The following is a 22558-nucleotide window of genomic DNA, read 5'->3' as shown; positions in this document are numbered from 1 at the left end:
TTGCCCTATCCTGCCTCCTATGAGCCTTATAGCACTGTGAGTATTCAGAGCACAGAGTGCACATATGTAGAGATGGAAGCTCAGCTGGGTTAAGTGCCTTGCCAAAGGTTACTCAGATGGCAAAATGAAGAATTAGGAGGAGAACCTAGATTGCTTACCTTTGGTTCAAGTTTCATCTATCAACTACATTACTTGTCTATGTGGTCCATGTAATAGTGAAGGCTGTTGAGAAAGAACCAGAGGCAAAGCATAGCAGAAGAGTTGGATGATAAAGACATGGAGAGCATGAGGGAAGATTTAAAGAGAAGGTGGGGCAGAGAAATTAACATCTACCTGGATCTAAATATAGGTTAACTTTTGGGGAATCCAGAGAAAATGACATAGTGTCTGGAGGAAAGCAGGGACTCAAAGACTTTTGAGAGTAAGAAAAGAAGGGAGGGAGGAAAGGTGGCAGAGAAATAAGAAAAGAGAAAGAGGGAGCAGGAGAGGGAAAGAAGAGGAAGCCAGAAGGAGAAGGAAAGATAAGATGGCAAACAGGCTGTGGGGAAATTGTGGCTAGAGTATGCAGATGACTGTGCCAGGGGAACATGTTCCTGTGAATGAAAGAACGTGGTTTGGAGCTAGAAAAGATTGGAGGAAATTGTCCCTCCCCATTGTTTCAATATCTCTGTCCTTTCTCAACATGATCATATTTTCTGAACCTCAAAAATAGACACATAACCTGATACAGGAATTTTCTGCCACTCCCAAGTCAAAAAGATAGTCTAAAAAATGTAGTTATTTGGCATTTTTAAGATTTTTGTATGATGGATGACTGCAGTAAGGGAGAATATTTGAAACTGGGATATCTCAGAAATTCCAGAATATGTAATAATAAAAGTGAATCCTTTTTGAGTGCCAAGCATTGTTCTAAGGGCTTAAGTCATTTAATTTTCTCAACAAGGGTATGAAGTAGATCCTCTTATTATCTCCACTTCACAGATATGCACAGTGGGGTTGAGTAACTTCTCAAGGTCACACAAATAGCAAAGGGCAGAACTGGCTCTGAGCTTTGTTGCTCCCAGCTACTATGTGAAATTCCCAAAGGGTTTGATTACATTTCTTTTTGTTCTCTTTGAAGGTGATGATGTTATCTCAAAGGGTTTTGGAACAGAAAGGTTATGAGTTTTACAGGTTCTATTAATGTTCATCAACAAATTTAATTCACCATTTAAAATATTCGTCTATAGGTAAATAAAACATTATGAACCAGTGAATAATTTAGGCAAAATGCTTTGAGAACCTCATAGGAAGCTGACATGAATTGTTTTCTCTCTTTCAAAATGAAAAATATCTTGCCAAATAAAGGTGAAAAGTCCCAAGCCAAACACTAAAGTAGGTAGTAATTCTTTCTCTGTTGCTTTGTGAAATATTGGCAGCCAGACATATTTCTCAACCTTAGAAGACATAAATCTTTCAGAGGGAAACCGAATTTCTTTGGTTTGGCTGCCAAACTATGACTTCAGCCTTGAATCTCATCTCAGAAAACTGTAAACACCCTTTTCCTCCCCTGTGTTTAATTTTAAGCATATCTTCCCTTCCTGAAGACCATCTTTCTTCCTTTGGGGTGACTGCCTCTTATCCTTCATGCCAACCTGTTGAGAGAGAGAGGCTGCGGGCCTATTGCAAGCCCTCCGCATTCTCACCTCCTGCTCACGCCCCTCTGTCCTTCTTTCCTCTACTTTCATCTTCTTTTTACTAACAGTTCTTGGCTTTCAAGCCGAATTCCACTGAAAGTTGATGATTTTGCTTGGAGGTTTTTTTCCGTGGACCTGCTGCTGTGTCCCTTATCACGATGACCCCTGGCTTATACTTTGTTCCTACGGGGCAAAAGGATTCAGAGGTTTATTTAAAATTTGTTTTAGCTCATTTTTCTAGTAACCCAAGACTAATGGAGTAGGTCAACCCATGAGCAATTAAGTCTACATAAATCTGCAAACATATCTCAATCTACGTGTGCATCAGTGTGAAAGGAATGGATGTGCCTGGGAGTGGGGAGGGGATGGTGTTCATTCTCCAGAAATTCAGATCTTCTGGGTGTTCACATGAGGGAGATGGCAGGGTGTAGAGGGATGAGCACTGGACTGGGAGACAATAGAGTATGTCAGGTAATTGTCCAAGTTCTTACATAAGACAAACCAACAGTGGGACACTGGAAAGTCACTACTCTGGGTATCAGTTTTTTCATACTTAAAGCCCTCTGGACTAAATAGATTGTAATTCTGTATAAGCCTTGGAATCACTTGGAAATTTTCAGAAGAAAAGTAGATATTAGGGCTTCCACACAGAGATGCTTAATTAGAATCCTCAGGAGGGCAGCCCTCGAATCTATGATTTGATGTAGCCACTCCAGCCTAGATTTGAGGGCCAGCATTAGGTGACCCTTTGATGCATTAAAGCCTTACTTCCAAATTCTATCAGCACTTCCCAGGCAAGGTAACACCCACTGCTATCTACTAGAAGATGCTTCAGAGGGAAAAGTGCATCCCATTAACCAAAGCAAGTCATGTGACTCGAAGTCAAGTGGTGAGAAAATACACTCTGCTTTCATGGTGGGGCTTGCTGTACTTTTGCTATGGGAAAATCCTTTGCCATGTAGCTGTTGCCTCTCCCTTACCTGAGCCCCAGAAGAAACAGGTAGAGCCCACCTTTGCCACCTGACCCACAGAGCCACACATTTGGGCCCAGCTTAGATCAGCTGATCTTCAGCCTGTCTACAGATGCCTGAAGAAATAAAGGAATATGATTTCAAGCCACAGAGTTTTGGAGTGATTTGCTACACTGCAATAGCTGACTAATTCAATATGTCATTTAATATGTCTTGCCTTACTCTAGTCAATGGGTGGCATGTGACCCAATCTAGACCAATCTGATCTTCTCCTCAGGATCACAAACCACTGAAGAAGTGTTAGAACGGCCTCAGCCCCAGCAATCAGCTGTTCCCTAAACACTCTTTATTAGCTTCTGATGCACAGATCTTCCCTGGTACCTGTCCTTTCCTGGTTGGTTGACCAGACTTCCCTCCTGTTTTGCCAGTTCTTTATATTCTTTTAATGGGGTTTTCTTATTATGACTTCCTTTTTGCTATCCTTTTTGTTTATATTCTAATCAGTAATTTTTATTAAAGTTAGGGTATTTTCTATTGCTTGTAAGCAAAAAATCTAAGCTGTTAGTGAGGAAATGAGAGGGTGCCTTGACCAAACTCACAATGCAGTGGGAGGAGGAGGTTATTAGCTATGTTTTATTAGGCTCTGTCTCACATTAAATCTACATTTGACATGTAAAAGAGAAATTCCAAAATGTTTTTTATTATTTTTAATTGTTAGTAATGAATAGATATGAGATAAAATTTTTCTGAATTTGTATACAGAATTCAGAAAAAGGAAATTTCAGTTGTCTACTTAGACTATTATTTTAAAAATAAATGACTATCCTACAATAACCCCACAGCTAGACATGGACAGGTATGTCCTATCTTGAAGTCCTGCTGCCTGCTTGAGATGAGGAAGATTGTGAACGTCACCTGAAATCATGCTCCATCTTTGTTGCTATTAGAAAAAAAAAAAACCTATTATTCCTTCGAGTTATAATTTCCCTTTTTTGCAACAGCCTCATATTAAAGAAGTAACATTGGCATCATTTAAAATAATCATACCTATAGGGCAGAGGTTAACTTCAATCTTCTGGTACATTTAAATTTTACTTGTGAATGGACCAGTCAATAAGCACTGATAATTTAGAGATTTCTAAATTACACAACTTTTTTTAGAATGCCCAAAATGTGTAGCAACATAAGTTCTGACAGATGTTAAATACCCTTTTTCACCAGAACCATGAATTTTTGTTTCCATGAATCTTGAAAAAAAAGATTGCTTAAGGTCTTTGAAATGAATCTACACCAGAAAATAAATCCATCACAGACAAAAGGTGACTCAAAGGAAACAAGCTTCCAGAAGGGGAAAACATAAAAGCAGCTGCCAGACTCCATGCCACGCCCATAAATTGTTGCACAGCTGTTACCACCTCCAGTGATGATGTTTTGCCAAAACAAAGACCAAGGTATTCCTGGACTGATATGCTAAGTTCCTCACCCAGGCTTCTGTATATCTTATGCATTCCAAAAGCAAAGGAAATTGGTTCCTCTCCAAGGACAAAGAGTTGGTGGAAAAGGGACATTTTTAGGGCATGTGTCTCCTGCAGGGTTCTAGACAGAGGTAGTATCCCTGAGCATTCTTTCCCTTCCAAAACACTCTCTGGGATTGTGTTGACAGCTTATCTTCAGAACACAAAGAAAGTGTCCAGGAACACAAACACAGTGCTTTAAGAAACCATCACTCCAATGAGAACGTGGAAAATGTGGTAACAGAATGAAGGAAGTTTGTTCAGAATCTTGAAGTTTGCTCTTACTCTACAGACTGTTTAAAAATATGTTAAGTTATGTTGTCAAGCAACCACTAGGACATTTCTTTTAGCTTTTTGATTTTTTATGTGCTGGTTGTTAATTTCTGATCCAGTAGATACCACTGAGCTCCCACAATTTGCATCATGGCTCTTTAATGAATATTCTTATCACCTTGTGAAGCTTGCTATGAGAGGCCATCTAGTAGTTACTTACAAACAAGAGTTCAGAATGGATGGACTAAATAGTAACCCTGGAACCATGGCAATTCAAGCTACCTCACTGAACAAATCTTTATTAAAGTTGTTATCTATGATGAGCCAGGCTCTGTGCTAGGTCATGGAGACCAGTAAATGAATAAAATCTCTTCCCTGCCTCAAGGATCTCATAGCCTAATGAGAAGAAATTCCAAAGTTTAAGCTTAATAAATAAATGGATTGTTTTCAATTCTATACTGGAGATGCAGAGAAGGCTTCTGACTCCTATATCCAACTGCTTTCTTAGAAGTCTGATATGATGGTTATGAGCAGAGTTTCATGATTAACAATGAATTGGACTCCCATTCACAAACTGGGTGATTTGACATCATAGGTGATTTCTGTGAACTTCAATTTTATGTACCTTAAAATGGGGACAAAAATCATCATTACCTCATAGGTTTTTGTGAAATTTACATCATACATGTAAGAAACCTAGCACAGTGCCTGGCACAGAATAAGCTTACATCATAAATTATTACTAAGTTCCAGGCACTGTGCTACACTCATGAACATGTTGAAATGAATAATTTACTGTTACTGCCATGAATTTTTTTTTTCTTTATTCTCAATCCTTCCACCGCCACCCCCTGCTCCACCCCACATCTATCAGCCTGCTCTCTGTGTATGGGTTTGTCTCTATTTTGCTTGATAGTTCATTTTGTTCATTAGATTCCACATGTAAGTGAAATCATATGGTACCTGTCTTTATATATGATTCTTTTGAGAATTTTCTTTAAGCACAACTATGTCATTTACAAATAATGACAATTTTATTTATACATTTCTGTTTGTTATATCTTTTTGTTGCTTTTTCTTATTGCACTGGGTAAATACTGAATAGAAGTATATACTAAATGGAAGGCGTAAAAGTGGGACATGCTATGTGATTTCCATGAGGAAAGCTTTAGTTATTTAGTTAAATATTATTTTTTTGTAGATTTTTGGGTATATATTCTTTTTCAGGTTAAAAAACCAAAGGTTTTTTTTTATCATGAAAGGTTGTTAAATTTTACTAAAAATTTTTTCTAATGTGTTGTGATGGTCACCTTGAAGTTTTCCTTTTTATTCTTAGTGTGGTGAATAATATTGATTTATTTGTCTATTGTGAAACCAATTTTGAATTACTATAATAAAGCCTCCTTGGATATGTTATTACTCTTTTTTATATTTCTGGGTAGAATTTACTAAAATTTTTTTTGGAAAAAATTTAATGAGAGAAGTTGGCCATTAATGAGAGAAGTTGGCCATTAGAACACAGAAATTCTTATAATGTCTTCTGGTGTTAAAGTTATGTGGGCCACATAAAATGATTTAAAGCAATTATTGAGGGAAATTTATAGGTAAAAATGAATACATTAGGGAAAAACCTGAGAACCAAAGTCGTAAGCAATAACCTAAGAAGCTATAAAATAAACAGCAATTTAAAGTCAAATAAATAGAAGAAATAAAACATTTAAGAGATATAGCCAATGAAATAAAAAATAAAATACAATAAAGAAAAATAACCAAAGCCCCAAGTTTAGTCTTTAAAAGTATTCATAAAAATTGAAAACCACCTAGGAAAAATGTTAGAAAAAAATAGAAAAAAAATCATAAATTATCAGTAGCATGCAAATAAAAGAGGATATTCATTCAAAGTACACTTTAAAAAAACACTGAGTATATGATTTTAAATTTATTCTAATAATTTTAAAATTTAAAAGAAATGAAAAAATTCTTTTAAAAAATTAACTATCAAATTGACAGAAAGAAAATGTAAGTTTTCTAATATCTATAATGAATTAAATATGTATTTAAAAGTATCTCACAAAGAGTATTTCCTGCCTTGATAGATCCTTTAGTGAATTTTTGCAAACATTTAGGAAAAAAAATCACACTATTGAAAATTTAACCATCATTTTAATGTTCTTTTGAAGGTAACATGCCTTTTTATCCTACAGACACTTTTAGGATTTGCTTTTTGTCTTTGTCTTTCAGCAGATTTAGTATGATGTGTCTAGGTGTGATGTTCTTTGATTTTTCCCTGCTTTTGATTTATAGATATTCTTGAATCAGTAGGCCTTTCAACAGTTTTGGATAATTCTAGGCCCTGATCTTTTAAAAAAGCTGGTCTTCTACTTTGTCTCACTTCTCTTTCTGGATTACAATTACGTATAAGTTCAGTCTTTTCACTGTGTCCTTATGGGTTTTAAAGCATGCTTTCTTCTCTCTCCTTGTTTCAATCTAGTTATTTCTACTAACCTGTCTTCTAGTTTATTAATCCTATTTATTTGTCTAATGTGCTATTAAATGCATTAATTACAATAATTTATATTTCATTATTTTTATAGTTTCTTAATTTGCTGTGAAATTATCTACCCTTCCCCATCCCAATTTTTAAAAATACTAGTAAAGCACTTTTGATGTTTCTCTTGAAATTATTGTGTTTTCTTTGATTAAAAAATCCGCCATTATTAACCAGTACACCTAGTATAGTCAATGTTAATGGTTGACCTTGATCAACCCATAATTTTGTGCATTTGGGATTCTCAAAATAAATCCACTTATCATCACCAGTCACAATTCGATGCAAAAAAGACTTTCATGTCGTTGAAGCAACATTTTACTGATGACTTTTGGGTTTTCCATTTGTCTTTCGTTCAGTTGATATGGCACCCATTTTCCTTCCTTTAAAATCTTTCCCATTGCTTGTACAAAATTGGAAATTGTTTGCTGAGCAACATTTAATCTTTCTGCAAGTTGTTATTGAGTTTGACATGCATCTTCATCCAATAATGCTTGTAACTGTTGGCCTTCAAACTTTTTCGGTTGACCTGGATGTTCTTTGTCTTTCACATCAAAATCATCACTTTTAAAGTGTTTAAACCAGCGTTCACAAGTATCTTGAGATGGAGCATGTTCACCATAAGCTTTCTGAAGTATACGATAACTTTCAGCAGCACTTTTCTTCAAAATGAAGTAATGAATTAAAACTTCCTGCAAATGCTCTTTTTTTTTGGCATGAAATTGAACATTTTTAAGCGTAAAAATATCTATGATGTTAACACCTTCAGCAAATTTGTCATATGAAGTTTTGAAGCCTGCTGTCAATACAACAAAATAGCATGCATATCAAATTGCATTTATATCAACATAAGTGTAACTCCATTTTGAAAAAAATCCGCATTATTAACTGGTCCACCTAGTACTAAACTGTCCTTTTGCAACATTATACATCATTGAAATGCTAGCATCTGTTTGGAGATTCTCAAAAAATTTGAGATATTTTTATTGTACTTTGAACCAAAAATTATGGAGAGAATTGTCTGGAAATAGCATTCAGTTCTCTTACTCCCAGCTGGCGGGCCATATGCCTCTTTTAATAAACTAGGTATGCAGCCCGCTGGCCGCGAGTTTGACATGCGTGTCTTACACCAATGAGGTCAGGGAGCAGAATGTAAATGGAAGCTGAAGGCTTCAAAGTTTCAAGTCACAAGACACAGTAAATAAATTACTACCGTTACCCTTTAGTAATAGTAACATCTGGAAAGTATTTGTTTATATTCTGTTTGTTATTTGAGTGTAATTTTCAAATGAAGTCCATTAATCATTAAATTATTTCTCTAACAAATGAAGCAAAATATCAAGTATTGAGAAAATATCAAAACAGCAGACTTTGTCTGTGTAACATAGATCAGTTTTTGTGATAAACATTAGAATGCCATAATAATTAATATTAAAAGTTATGACATTCCAGCTTTAAAATAATAGTTTCAAGCTATTTGACAATATATTGAATCATATCACTTGAATGAATCATTTCAAATAATAGAGAAGATTTTTACTATTATTACCAATTTTATGAAGATATTTTTATTTCATTTATAATTTCAAAGATTCATCTACATAATTCCCACATTGAAATGTAAATTAAAGCAAATGATGTTATTCTACCAATTTACAGCTTGGGCAAGTGTGAAAGTCTAACAATACCAAGTGTTGAAGATATGGAGCAGAACTCTCATATACTGCTGATGTGCCTGAAAATTGGTTCAACCTCTTTAGAGATGTATTGTCCTTATCAGTACATATTGTGACAAAACAATATCTTGTGATCAAACAATATCAAACAATTGCATTCCTGGGTATACACCTAGAGAAATGCATTCAAATGTGTGTCAGAAAATATGTTTGAGCAAGCTCATGGCAATAATTTTTGCAAAGTTGAAAACAACTCTAACACCCATCAGGAAGCAAGATGTTAAAATAGATTAATAAATTGTGGTTGTTAATATCATGGAAGTTATGTCTGATTACATATCATTTTTAAAATTATGTACAATGAACGTTATACATTGCTCTAGTTTAACTGTGGAATTTTGTACTACAATTAAACTAGAGCTATGTACAGCAAATTAATTAAATTTTACAAACATTGTTTATTGAAAAAAGTTAATTATGCATTTATACAAAGTTTAAAACCAGTCAATATTAGCCATCTTATTTAGGGCTATATAAAAAGCAATAAAAGTACAGAGAATATCAAGGAAGAAAAGATCATACATATTAATATAGCATTTTTTTAAATCTTAAAGGAATAAAGGAAATGTAATTGAGAAGGGATACCCAGGGCTAGAGGCTGGTTTTTCAGTGTAGACAAGATTCTATTTCCTTACTTAAGTAGTGGTTAAAGGGTGCTCACTTTCTATTGCTTCATTATATTGTACATTTTGGTGCTATGCACCTTTCTGTATGTGTGTTATATTTCATGATTTTAAAAGTTAGAAAAGAAAAACTTCCTCTTGGAAGCCAACATACTTCAGTGTGAAAAAGAATAATCTTATTTCCCAGATTATGCACAAAAGACATGTATTGCTATGTGATTATATCCACAAATTTCTATTTTTTTTTTTTTTTTACACAGAACCAAGATTCAGAGGCATATTGTTGATTGCCAGCCATTCTGTACAAATAGCAAAGTGTGTACACTGATGGTCTGTCACTATCTTTTCTTGTGTAGCAATCCTTCTCCTTACTGGGTACACACCTGATGCCTTGTTAGTAACAGTACCAATACTCTTTTCTCAATATATACTACTAGTGGCCCAGTGCATGAAATTCATGCACAGTGGGGGGGGGGTGGGCGGGGAGGGTTTCCCTCAGCCCAGCCTGCACCCTCTCCATTTGGAGACCCCTTGGGGGATGTCCAACTGCCAGTTTAGGCCCAATCCCACAGGGTGCTTGCACTTTAGGATGCTAACTGCTCACCTGCCTGCCTGCCTGATCGCCCCTAACTGCCCTCCCTTGCTGGCCTGATCTCGCCACCAACTACCCTCCCCTGCAGGCTTGGTTGCCCCCAACTGCCCTCCCCTGCCAGCCTGATCTCACCCAGTCTCTGTCTCTCTTTGTTTTTCTCAGCAGTCCTTCAGGCCTCCCTGCCTCCCTGTCTCCCTCTTCCTCTTTGCCGGCTGGGAGGGGGCAGGGCCAGTGGGGGCCACTCCACCCTCTGCCCACCCTCCCTTCCATCCAGGCCGCTTCAGGCCCAGTCTGTTTTGTTCCATCTCTCTATCCCAGTCTCTCCCAGTCTCTCTCTCTCTTTGTTTTTCTCAGCAGTCCTCCAGGCCTCCCTGTCTCCCTCTTCCTCTTTGCCGGCTGGGAGGAGGCGGGTCCAGTTGGGGCCGCTCCACCCTCTGCCCACCCTCCCTTCCATCCAGGCCACTTCAGGCCCAGTCTGTTTTGTTTCCTCTTTCTGAGAGAGGCTCTGATAGTGAGCTGGGAGGGAGGAAAAGAAAGGAGAAAAGGCTGTGAGCTGGTGGGTGCTATGTGTGTCTGTGCGTATATGCAGTTGTGAGTGAGTGTGAGTGCCAGCCCGCCTCCTCTATCCCCATCTCTGCTGCGACAAGTCCCCACCCACCAGAGCCTGCTGTGAGTGCAGCCTGGGCATTAGGTCGAGCCTCTAGTCGTTGTGGATGTGACAGACCCAGGGTTTTTATATATTAGGATGCTTCAGAAAAACAGGGACAGACTGGTAATTATTTCTAGCATAGATTTTGAAGGGTTAATAGAACAAAAAAATCAGAAGCCCATCTTCTCCATGCACATGCCACATGTCAGCCAAAACCTTTTTCATACCTTACTCAACAGTGGTTTTGCCAACAGAAAAGCAAAATATCTCCTAGACCACACATGTTATAGGTCATTCATGCTCCATGATATACCATTGTCGAATGATGGGGAAATTTTGCCAATACTTATTAAGCTTTCATTTAGAGCTCATTATTTGTTATTAACTTTGCAGCTAGTATTACCAGCTACCTTGGAAAACTCTGACTTGCACCTCCACCTGTTTTTGCTACAAGGAATGTAACTTATGAGTTACGCCTCTGTAGTTTCGATATCCCCACTTGATTTAGCAATAAAATCCAGCAATTTAAAACTGGAAAATATTTCTATAGGAAAAAAAATAATTTATTAAACCAGAGAGGTATGTAATGTAATACTTTGATGCCTTCATTCCATGACTTAACCAAGTTTTATAAAAAGCAATTTGCTACACATCAAGGTTAAAATAATTGGTAGTCTTCTTAAGTACAATTTTCCATTGTTTGTTTTTGGATTTTGGATTTTCACTTTCTATATCTGCTTTTAGATATATCTCTGTCACTACTTTTATAACTATCCTTATGTTTGTGTAAACTACTTCTGTATGTGACACTTCTTTAATAAATTAAAAATCTAGTAAGAAACATGAACAGTAACAATTGTTTTTAGAAAGCAAATGTAACTAGTGCAAACAGTGACATGCTAATGATATAAATATCAATTAACCTCAATGCATTAGATCTAATTCTTTGACTAGGACCTGATTCCTGATCATCAGAGTGCTTGCACTTTAGGATGCTAATGACTATTAAGAGCACAGCAGACAGTCAGAATCACATTCAGTTTTATATTTTAAATGTGTTAAATATTTGTGAAGAAAATTTTCTTAATCTCTTTTCCTCTGAAATTTATAAACTATTTTCTGAAAAGGACACAAATTATTTATGGACTACACTTAAAGAAACACTGTTCTATGCTATGCTCTGATCTTCAAAACCAAAACCCAGACTTCTAAAACCAAAATAGCCAATTTTAGGACCCATGGAAGTCTAATGCCTAACAATTCAGTTCAAAGTGCCTCCTTTCATAGTTTGCTCTGTGACAAATTAAAAAAATAAAAGTATTGTGACTCTGTTTGCCGAAAACAATTATGAAGGTTATAGTAGCATTTTCTAAGACTGAAATTTAGATCTCAGAGCTCCACCTTTTCTACTGCAGTCTTGCGTTTACAACTGGACAAAGGATGTTAGCAAAGGGAGTTAGTGAAGTGAACCAGCTTGCCTTAAGGATCCCTTCTCCACAAGGCAGAGCCTTAGGGAGAGACCATATGTGCAAAGTCAGAGCACTTACTTCAAGAGCAAAGCCATGAGCTGGGCAGACCTGCCTATGGGTTGAGATCCAGACACCAAATCTTGTTTTCCCCCAAGTGTTGGAATTTTATTTTTCAATTTTATCACATTGCCTGAAGTGAACAAATTAAAGATTATGTGGGATTAATTTGCATGCTTTTTGAAAATGCAAATAGCCTGAGATGATTTTGATGTTATTCATACCTCAGAGCAAATCATTTTGATCACTAGGCATTCCTTCTGATGATACCAAGGGATTTAGATTAAGGCCAGTGAAGGGCTGCATATAATTGTTTCTACACTTAAGACAACGGGAAGGGAGGGCTTCATAATAATAATTTAAAAATCTAGAGAAACATGAAACTATTAGGACCTGAAAGATGATTGTGAGAGAAAAATTATAGATGAGTTTCTCGAGAGGGTGCCAAATAAGTTTTGTCTCTTCCAAAATGTTGCTTGGACAACCCTACCAGTAGTGCAATAACAAATTCTTCTCCTTCTTATTCCTTAACTCTTGTCTCAAGGCTCTTATCTAAATGGGAGATTGCTCTGCACCTTAGAACTAGAAGATTTTTTATCCTAATGTAATACTTTTACATAAATTACAGGTTTCATTATGGGCTAGAAGGTCTTTGTGAGAGCCCATTTCCCATCAATAACATTCCTTCTACAAGAAAGCACAGACTGAATTCCAAACAACTAAATTATAGGTACACATTTGAAACACAATCCTCTTTTAAATAAAATATTCTCTATTTGCCAAAGTGATGGGCATCTCATTGCATCTCTTGTCTTCCCTCTCTTCCCTGAGAACATCTGGATGATACATGGAAATGGGGTAATCATACATTGCTTGGGGGTGGGAGTCATATAATGGAAAAGGATTACCAAAAGAATGAAGCTGGGTTTTTTGTTGTTTTTTTTTTTTTCTAATTGGAAAAACCCTAGTGACCTCATTCCCTAGGGACATCTTTTTAGGGAACTATGAACAGATTTTGAAACTGTATCCCAGTCAAGGGAATAAAACAACCACCAACCAGTGGAGTGAATGAGGATACGGTTTCAAGATTTCACAAGAAACAATAGTCAAATAAATCAAGGAGAATAGCTCAATTAAGGAGAATGGAATGAACCAGCCTGGGAGGACTTGTTTGCTCATCATTAGCTCACAGAAGTTTTTGGCACTCATTTTCTGTTTCTTTAGTTTCAGCCACAACTTCAGCGCATACTGGGCATCTCTGCTCATGTCAGTGGTGCAGTATGGGAATTAGAGAAGCTGGCACAGTGGTTTTGTGGTTGTGACTGAGACCAGTTAAAACAGGTAATGTCTTGCCTCAGATTTATTACTTCCTGAAAGGTGTACTGCAGAATGCGCCCCTTCCTCGCCCCCCCCCCCCCGCCCCTTTGCTGCCAGAAGGAAATTTTGGAAAAGAAAAGAGAAAGAAAACTTTTTGTAAGTTTTTTAGCTTCTTGGAAAAGTGTGTGTGTGTGTGTGTGTGTGTGTGTACATTTTGCCTATCTTTGGTGATTTATTGGACTTTTATGGTTCATTCTAAAATCTTCGTTAAAAGTGTAGGTAGGGACACAGGTTGGGGAGACTGACCTCTCAATTTAGTTAACAAATTCCTTCTGAATGTGCTTGCATTCTAGGCAGCTGGATATGTTAGGAATAAACATCACTGCCAGCAACTTGAACAATAACCTGGCATAGTATCTGCTGGACTAGCTGAGATCCAAATGACACAAAGGAAACTCGGCTGAAGTACGGGCTTTGCTATACAAAAGCAAATTCTGCCAGATGAAAACAAAAGGGGCACGTTAAAATCTTCGGAACAGCCAGGATTTCTATGAGGACAGGGTAAAATCACACTTATTAGTTAAAAGATTTTTACCCCCCTGACAGGAAGGAAATGGTCTGCTGTCCCTTTGTGTGAGGCTTACAATGAGCATAGTGGGAAAAGCATGGGCTCTCTGTGATGAATTACACTAACCAACCTCAATCAAGTTAGGAAACCACAAATGAGAGGAATTAACTTATATCTGAGAGGGTCCCCCCTTTATGTAAAGAAATGATCTCTTAGACCAAGGTCTCGGTTTGGAAGACTCATTCATACAGAAAGCAGGGCCCACACTGTGGGTACCGTTTTGTTTGACTGATGTAAATGCAGTCATAGAAGTACAATGTCATAACTTTCCCTCTAGACAAACAGGTTCTTTATGCCACTGTTTCAGGGGAGGGAGCCAAATAATACCTTTTTTTATTGCATTATTTTTAGACATTGGATACATCTGGAAAAATATTCAAGCAGATAATTAGATTGCATTAGCAATGTGTCTGTTGTGGTTTCCCTGATCCCAGAGAAGGCAGCCCTTTATGAAGCACTTGGCCGCAGTCTCCGCGAAATCTACTGTGTAAATTGGCCCACACTAAAGCATGTGGAAAACATTTTTTGACTGAAACTCAAAACCATTCATGTGGCTTTGAGACTGGGAAGCTCCGGCTGCCAACATCAATAGAACTTTGTACTACAAACCCAAATGGTCATTTAGACATGTGTACTGCTATGCTCACAAACGCACTGAGGTCAAATATTTTTTAATCTTGGGAATTTTCCCTCTTTATACAGCCTCATATTTCATGCAGGAAATGAGACTGAGTACAACAAACACAAATCATTGAGACTGACAGAGCATATTGGGTTCAAAACCCAAGCCTTGACTCTAATTGCTCTCCAAAGGCCCCTGGCTCAAGGTAACTGTTGATTTAGCTCAGCTGTTTTCAATCAGCACTGGAAGGTCTCACTAAGACAAACTGGTGAGGCCGCCTTCCTACATTTCTACCCAGGATCCCTTGGGTATAAGTATAACACAGTTAGCATTTTAAAAGATTGCGTTTGTCTGTACGCTGCAGGCAGTAATTACAAGCAGGCAAATCTTTTGTGAAAGATGGTGTGACCTTCCTTATGGTGAAAGAGTGATGATGGCTTCTAGTGGAGGGAAAATAATGTTTCCATTCAGAGTTCAGAAAGCAGGCCCTCCTCTTTTCAAAGGGTTGCCAAACTTGACAGCCAGTTTGTTGTTGTGTTGTGGTGAATATCAAAGTAATTTATTGCCCGAGGTTGCCAATTTCTTGGTATTACTTAACTGTTGAAGGACTTTCAAAAGCATACAGTTCTGGACTCACAGAGAAGTGATTGCTAAACTACATTGAAATGCTCATCAGGTACCTTTAGTTCATCTATCCTTCGTGTGTGTGTGTGTGTGTGTGTGTGTGTGTGTTTTAATGCAGCCTACCAGTAGTGTAGTTTAAAGATCCAAACGTGCATTTTTCTGCTTGGAATAATGTTTTCAATCTGTTCTTAACTTTGAAGTTGCAGAGTGGACTTTAAAATTAATATATTGGATTATCTGGCTACAGGCCTGAATTTGCTTATGGGAATCAAGTGTAAATGTCTGGTCTACACGAAAAGATTGAGATTAAAGATAGATTGTGTTGCTTATAGTGCCCAGGAGAGCTCAGTTCCATGTGTAGTTAATTCCTTCCCAAGGACCAAGAGACTGCTGGAAGACCAAGAAATTTTTATTATTTCAATAAGTTTTGGGTTCTAAATATACACCTTAATTCTATGTGTATCTATCTATCTATTTACACACACACACACACACACACACACACACACACACACACACTTCTCCAGTACCTGGCAGAGTACTAGGTGCACAGTAGGTGCTAAATAAATATTCATTGAGTGACTAACGTGAATGTCATACATGTACACATTTAAAATATGGATGATTTGAGAAGAGTAAACATGCACTTCTATTTTGTAAATCATATAAATTGCTCAAGAACCTTTAACTTAAAAAAGTGATTTGTCAATTACACCTCAATGTTAAAAAATATAACAAATAAAATTTTAAAAAATTTAAGTGAAACAAAAGAGAGAGCAACAGTAAATTAAAGAAAGAAAAAAGTACTTAAATTAATATTGGCTCAAGTTAATTAAAATGAATTTCAATAAAAATATAATTTACAGTAAATTTTTCAGAACTATTCTTTGATGAAAGGTGTATATGTATGCATATATATGCATATGTATGTATATACTTACATATGCATGTGTTTATGCCTGTGATAATGTGTGAATATATTTATCTGGGGATATTTTATACCTATTACTTTTTTGGAGTTCGAATGACTCCTCCAAGTGCATACATGAATGTGGGTATGTGTATATATTCACACATTTGTATGCCTATATATATTATGATATGATCAGTTTTCAACAATTATTTGGACTTTCCATTGTAAGTCTCTTTATGGCAATTAAATTTTTCAGAATTCTGTTACTCATTGAGGCATATACTCCCTGTAATTAACCTATGCCTTCATGATAATCAGGACACTTTTACGAAGTTACATTTAACTCTTTTAACCATAAGAGTAATAAATATCAGTTTAAATTAATTTTCCAAGAACACTTATTATATTTTCCAAATATCTATACACTAAGAAGAATATTACATATTGCAAGAATCTGGCACATTGAAATATATATATTTATATCTTTTTCTAGGTGAGAAATAATAATAACCCTTCACATACAATGCCTTGAACAACCTCAGTGTTAGGTTCCAAAGTAAACTGGCTAAAAATCACATAAGTAACTTGGCTCTAAAGGAAACCTCTTGAAAGTGGTGGTTACTAGCTAAATTGCAGAAGCCACGATCATTTTCTCTAATGCATCCAAAAAGTCTGAATGTGATTGTAGAACTCTCACCTGCATTGCTTTCAGGAGCAGCCATTACAGAAACGACATCTAAGAACACTCTTTCAAGTGTGAAGTCATGGGATCCTGTCTTAGAAGAGAAGATTAGGAATGAAGACTTTGTATCCCCTCAATCTTGAGCTAATCCTCAGGCAGGTATGGGTTTTAATTCTGGTGCTATCACTGACCAGTTACATAACTTTGAGCAAGTCATTTTCTTCAATGAGGATCCTTATGAATATTAAGCAAGATGATATGCAAAGGCCTTGGAACCTGGGGAGCACTTACTATGCTGTATTTCCCATAGCCTATGATACTCATTTATCTTACTTTAATATTTCTGAAAGCAGGGGTTATCTTACAATTTATATGCTTTAAATACTTTATGTATTTCTTTTCTTTAAGAAGTGATTATATCATAGATATGTCCTAAAATGGAGGAATTATATTAGTTCCATCCCTCTTTCTCGATCCCTCCCCTCCCACTTGCCTTTAGTGTTGGTTCTTAATGGACAGCACAGCACCTTGGTCAAGAGCTCAGGCTTTAGAACAAGTGATCTCTGTTTGAGTCCCTGCTCCACCACTCACTAGCTGTTGATGTTGGGCAATTTATTTAACCTTTTAAAGCTGCAGGTTCCTCATTGACAAAAGGAGGCTAGTGTTATGAAACTCAAAATGTTATCCTAAGAAATTTAAAGTGTTAGCACTGTATGTGGAACACGAAAAACATGTAATACAGGTTTGTTGGCAGTTTTCATCATCAGGGCTGGCTTGTAACAACAACAGATGACAATGTTTGGTGGGGTATTTCGAATACTTGCTTGACTCCTGGATCATGTCAGGAGGATATTTGCCAATCAGATTACAAACTTCACTGATTTGGCTCTAATTGAAGTTTTATTTCCATTTATACTCAAATTTAATTAAGAACTTGTACATTGCCTACCAGTCCTTTCTGAGAATCCCATTGCTGCTTTCTTGATATTCAAAATCAGGGCCTTCATGTCCTTTGGCTCATATCCTCTGTTTCTGCTCTCACTGTCCCCAGGACTCTGTAAACTGCAATTCCAAAGGTCCTGTGATAGGACTACCACTCTGCTGGGTATAGAGGTCCTTTAAGAGTGTCTGTTTCTGCTACTATCACTCTACTTTGGCGGGGAGAGGTGGGTGTGCACACCTCCATTTAACTTTGCTATTCCATGCAAGAAGCAAGCTCTTTTCCTAATCCTCCCCAGTGTCTTTAAGACAAGATTGTAATATTTTGAGTGATTTAATTAAACAACAAGGATGATGGGAAGGACATATTCTGGTTCATCCAAAGGTTCACTTCCTTTCTAGCCTATAAATTTTTCCCACCCTGTAGAGATCAGTTGACCCATTTCACCAGGAATATGAGTACCTAGGCTTTGGAGTTCAAGACCATTCATGGCAGGATCCAGGGAGGAGAGGAGCATTTTTCTCAAAGATAAAGATTTATTCTAGGCCATATTCCTGGCCCAGTAATAATCTATTCCAAATTGATCAACAGTAGGAATAGCCATTCTCATGATGTAAAATTCCACCTGTGCCAATTGAAATGTAGTCTTGCTTTATAGCTCCACTAAGACATTTACAGAGACCAACAGAGTTCAACACCAAATTCTTCTGGATTACTTAATTTTGAATACCACAGGAGCAACCCAATCCAGGCTGGAAGGAGCCAGGTCCTTTAAACAGTCAGCCCTCCAAGCATCAGTAGCATCTTCCTCCAGTACTTACCTGTCTCATCTTCTGTAATTATCTGCTAAGCCAAGAACAAAACTAAATTCACAAAAACTAGCACTATAAATTTATAAGAGAGACAAGAGATGGTTCTGCACACTAGCCACTCCTTATCACATCCCCTCCTTTCCCTTTCCCTGTCACATCCCCTCCTTTGACCCCAAATAGCAAGGGCATTTCATAGCCTGGACTCTAGCTCAGCCATACCCAACAATTTGTATCACCAAATGAAGTACATAATTTCCCAGTTAACATCTCATGTGTCCTTGCCTCTATTTGTGCTTCATTTGCAAACGTAGTCATTTTCACAATCACTAAGGATCCACAATAATACCTTGGGGTGGTCGACAGTCCATAAAATTACCTTCTATTGCTCTCCCCCTCCCCCTCCCCCTGCATTTTCTTTTTCCTTTCTCTCTTTGTTTCTTTTTTCTTTTCTTTTTTTTAGATGCTTCTGCTCCTTTGAGTCCAAAATCATGCTTTTTGCCTTCTAGTTTACACTCTATCTTCATTTTGAGGAACTATTATTAAGTCTCCCTAGAATATAGGAGATGCACAATACAAGTCTGCAAAAGGAAGGAAGGAATGAGGAAAAATTGGGTCACAAGAATAAAAAGTAGAAGGAAAAGGGGGTCAGGAGAGGGGCTGGATGGGAAGAAGTGATAAATGACAATTTATCTCTTGCAAACCCTAGGCCTCCAACTTTTTGTACCCTTAAATATTGTCTATGACAGAGCACTTCAGAATTACCTTTCCACTACTTAAAAAATATTGCTTTTATTTTGGAATTCCTTTCTAAATGGGCCCAAGGTAATGTTTTAGATGTTGCCATGGGGAATAATATTTTTCTTTTTCTGAAAGGCTGAAAGGGGAAGACAATGACCTAATGAGAGAATGAAAGGCTGTACAACTGGGTAGCTTCCTGATTATTCCAGGACCTCCCATGTCCACACTCTGACTGCAATGTGAAGCCTGCTCTTTGTAAAGACACATTTGACTATGTCAGAAAGAACAGCTCAGCAGTAGAATCAGTGGTCTATCTCCACAAATCGTGTATCTTAAATTGATAACTCTCCTCTGAAAATAATGTCTATTATGTCCAATGTATCCAGAATAAAGACTTATTCATTTATGGCCTGTGGTTGGCTAGCCATGTTCTCATTAAATTGGGTTGCTTTGCATTCAGTATGCATGGGAAGGACAGGTCTAAGTGGTAAAGAGTACTTTTTATCACTAAAGAACATATTCTAGAGGAACAGAGGTGCTGGTGGCCAGGAAAATTTGATTCCAGAAGACTTTCATCCAAGGAGAAAATAATCTTGAAGGCGAACAAAATATTGAACATGCATGACAAGCAGCTTTCTGTGTTTCCCATGTGCATGACAGGGACAGGATCAAAGAGAGTCCTAGGTTATGGTGCATTTGAGCAAGGACCCTGAATTGTATGCATCAGGTTACCGGAGGTGTCCATTAGCTCAGGCTGGTCCATGGAGGATGGAGGAACAGGTCACTTTGATGGCAGTGCAGAATAATGACTAAGAGCACAGAGTTTGAGGTCAAACATTTATGTGTTAGAATTCTTTCTCCACCTCTTACTAATTGAGTTGAGAGAGAGAGAGAGAGAGAGAGAGAGAAGAGAGAGAGAGAGAGAGACTGAGCTGAGCTAAAGTAAGAAAGGCTTCCTTCTTAATGGTAGTAAACTTAATATCACCTTGGGAAATGTTCTTTATATCAGAGGCAAACACCTGTGATTATTATTAAATTCCTGGTCACTACTGAGAACTATGTGGAAAGTAAGTTATAGTTCATAAGAACTATATATGAACGTATAGTTCATAGGATGCTGACTATTCAATAACCAAAGTATATAGTCTACTGAGAAAAACACTCAGCAAATCATATATAGCAACAGCAGATGATGCCCACAGGAGGAAGTTTCTGTAAATTATCTGACCATCTAAGAGACATCTAGTAGCATAATCACAAGAATATTGTTTCACAAAAGCATGGCTCCTGAATGCTTTACCCTGGGTAAATTCTCTCTTGTTTTATAAAATGTTTTCCTTGAATTTATGTGAGACACTGCCAAGAATTTTGGATTAGAAAGACATGAGTTCTGATCCAAACTCTTCCTGGCAGGGTTGATATTGACAAAATTCCTGCCCTAGCCAAGTGGGTAGAACATTGGCCTGCAGACTGAAGGGTCATGGGTTTGATTCCAGTTAAGGGCATTTACCTTGGTTGCAGGCTCGATCCCTGGCCCTGGGTTGGGGCACAGTCCAGAGGCAACCGATTGATGTGTCTCTCTCTCATTGATATTTCTCCCTCTCTGCTTCTCCCTCTCCCTTCCACTCTCTAAAAACCAATGGGAAAATGTCCTTGGGTGAGGATTAACAAACAACAACAAAACAACAACAAAAAAGAAAAAGTTCCTTACTTTTTGTGTTCTTCAACTTGGAGTTCTCTTCCCCCAAGTGGACAGAGTTGGTTTTGAAGGCGCCTTTCAAGCTCCAAGAGTCTTCCTGATTTGTGGTAAGATTTTTCACTCCTGAAAGGTTATGTTTGTTTTTGAAAGCAAATATCACAGTTACTTACAAGAATTTGCAAGGTTCACAGATGAACAATAACATTAACAGAGTGGCAGGTGATTGTTAACCTTGTCTAGACCTAATTATGAAGTCAGTTAGAGTTCATAATTGTTGGAGAGTTTGTGAAGCTGAAAATCCCAAATTTAAGCTTCATACACTGTTTCATAATAGATGGCAAGTTAAGGTTATATCATAATAAAAAACCATTCACCTTTGAAGGAACTAATATAGTAGAGAATTATTGCTGACATAACCCAGAAACATGATAGCTCATTCTTTAAGGTTTTCCCCAACTATTTCTAGTTAACATTTTAAAAAAGAGTGTACATTTAAATGCAAAGATGTCATCTTCTATTAAATATTCAATCATCATTTTCCAGTAATCAAATCTTCATGCTCAAATAACCTTTATTAAGTATAAATGTGTGTAGTGTGGTATGTTAGATACTATATAGAGTAAAAAAAGTCTGGCATAAACATAGATGTTCATACAAATAGATAGACAGGCAAGCATAAAATTCTTCAACAAAGAGAAACATGTTAATGCCAGGCAAGAACTCAAGCTAATAAATGAATAAAAATTACAGTACACATGTTTAACAAGTTCCTACTTATAAAGGTTTCTTGCATGACACATGCATGGTTTTAGGTTATATACATGGGCACATTTTATTTCTTCTTAGAATGTTCTCTCTGTTAAGAATTTTTAGCAGCTACTTTTTACTCAAGACCTTGAGAGGGTTTTACTGCACTTTCATTACACATAAACTTTAGTGCTCAGGTTTTTATGGTGCTGGGTATATAGGTAACTCTTTGAGAATAATGGTCATATATGCTTTCTTTCAAAACAACTGACTTTTTGTTATCTGACTGTTTTATAATTATTTTGAATCCCTTTAATTAATGCAATTATCACATCATGTATTTATGTATTCATGCATAAATTCATTCCTTCATTCTTACATTTACTCAATAAATAATCTGTCCTAGTTGTCAAAGCTCCACCTTAGGAAACACTTGTTCTCTGTCTTCAAGAAGCTTAGTCTTGGGGGAAAGGTGTATATCTAAGAGGCAACAGTGTGTGAACTGTGCTTAATGGTGATGTGGACAGGGTGCTATTAGAGCAAAGAGGAAAGGCACTTCATATGTTCTCAAAACTGCTGTTTTTCTACTACCCCAGCCTGTTCTCAGCTGACCTTAGGGACTTTATCAGTCCAATAGAGTTCCTACATGAGGTCATATGGTGGAGCGGTATCAATCATCGGGAAGGAGGGGGTCACTTGTCAAAATTACAAAACCATAAACTTTCTTG

General features: G+C 37.1%; 1 long non-coding RNA gene across 2 annotated transcripts; it reads right to left on the bottom strand.

Moving 5' to 3' along the window:
* Positions 1-1362: 1362 nt before the first annotated feature.
* On the bottom strand, positions 1363-21145 carry LOC129151694 (uncharacterized). Of its 2 annotated transcripts, none has more exons than XR_008558361.1 (3): positions 21096-21145; positions 16910-16988; positions 1363-1859 (listed from the first exon to the last, which is right to left on the bottom strand). It is a non-coding gene; the product is annotated as an uncharacterized LOC129151694 (long non-coding RNA). The 2 variants fall into 2 exon arrangements; XR_008558360.1 differs by lacking the exon at positions 1363-1859 and adding an exon at positions 12160-12241.
* Between the last annotated feature and the right edge of the window lie 1413 nt (positions 21146-22558).

The sequence above is a fragment of the Eptesicus fuscus genome, chromosome 15 (assembly GCF_027574615.1).
Source record: "Eptesicus fuscus isolate TK198812 chromosome 15, DD_ASM_mEF_20220401, whole genome shotgun sequence".
Taxonomy (NCBI): Eukaryota; Metazoa; Chordata; class Mammalia; order Chiroptera; family Vespertilionidae; genus Eptesicus; species Eptesicus fuscus.
The sequence above is the reverse complement of the archived record's forward strand: the minus strand, read 5'-3'. Positions and strand labels throughout refer to the sequence as shown.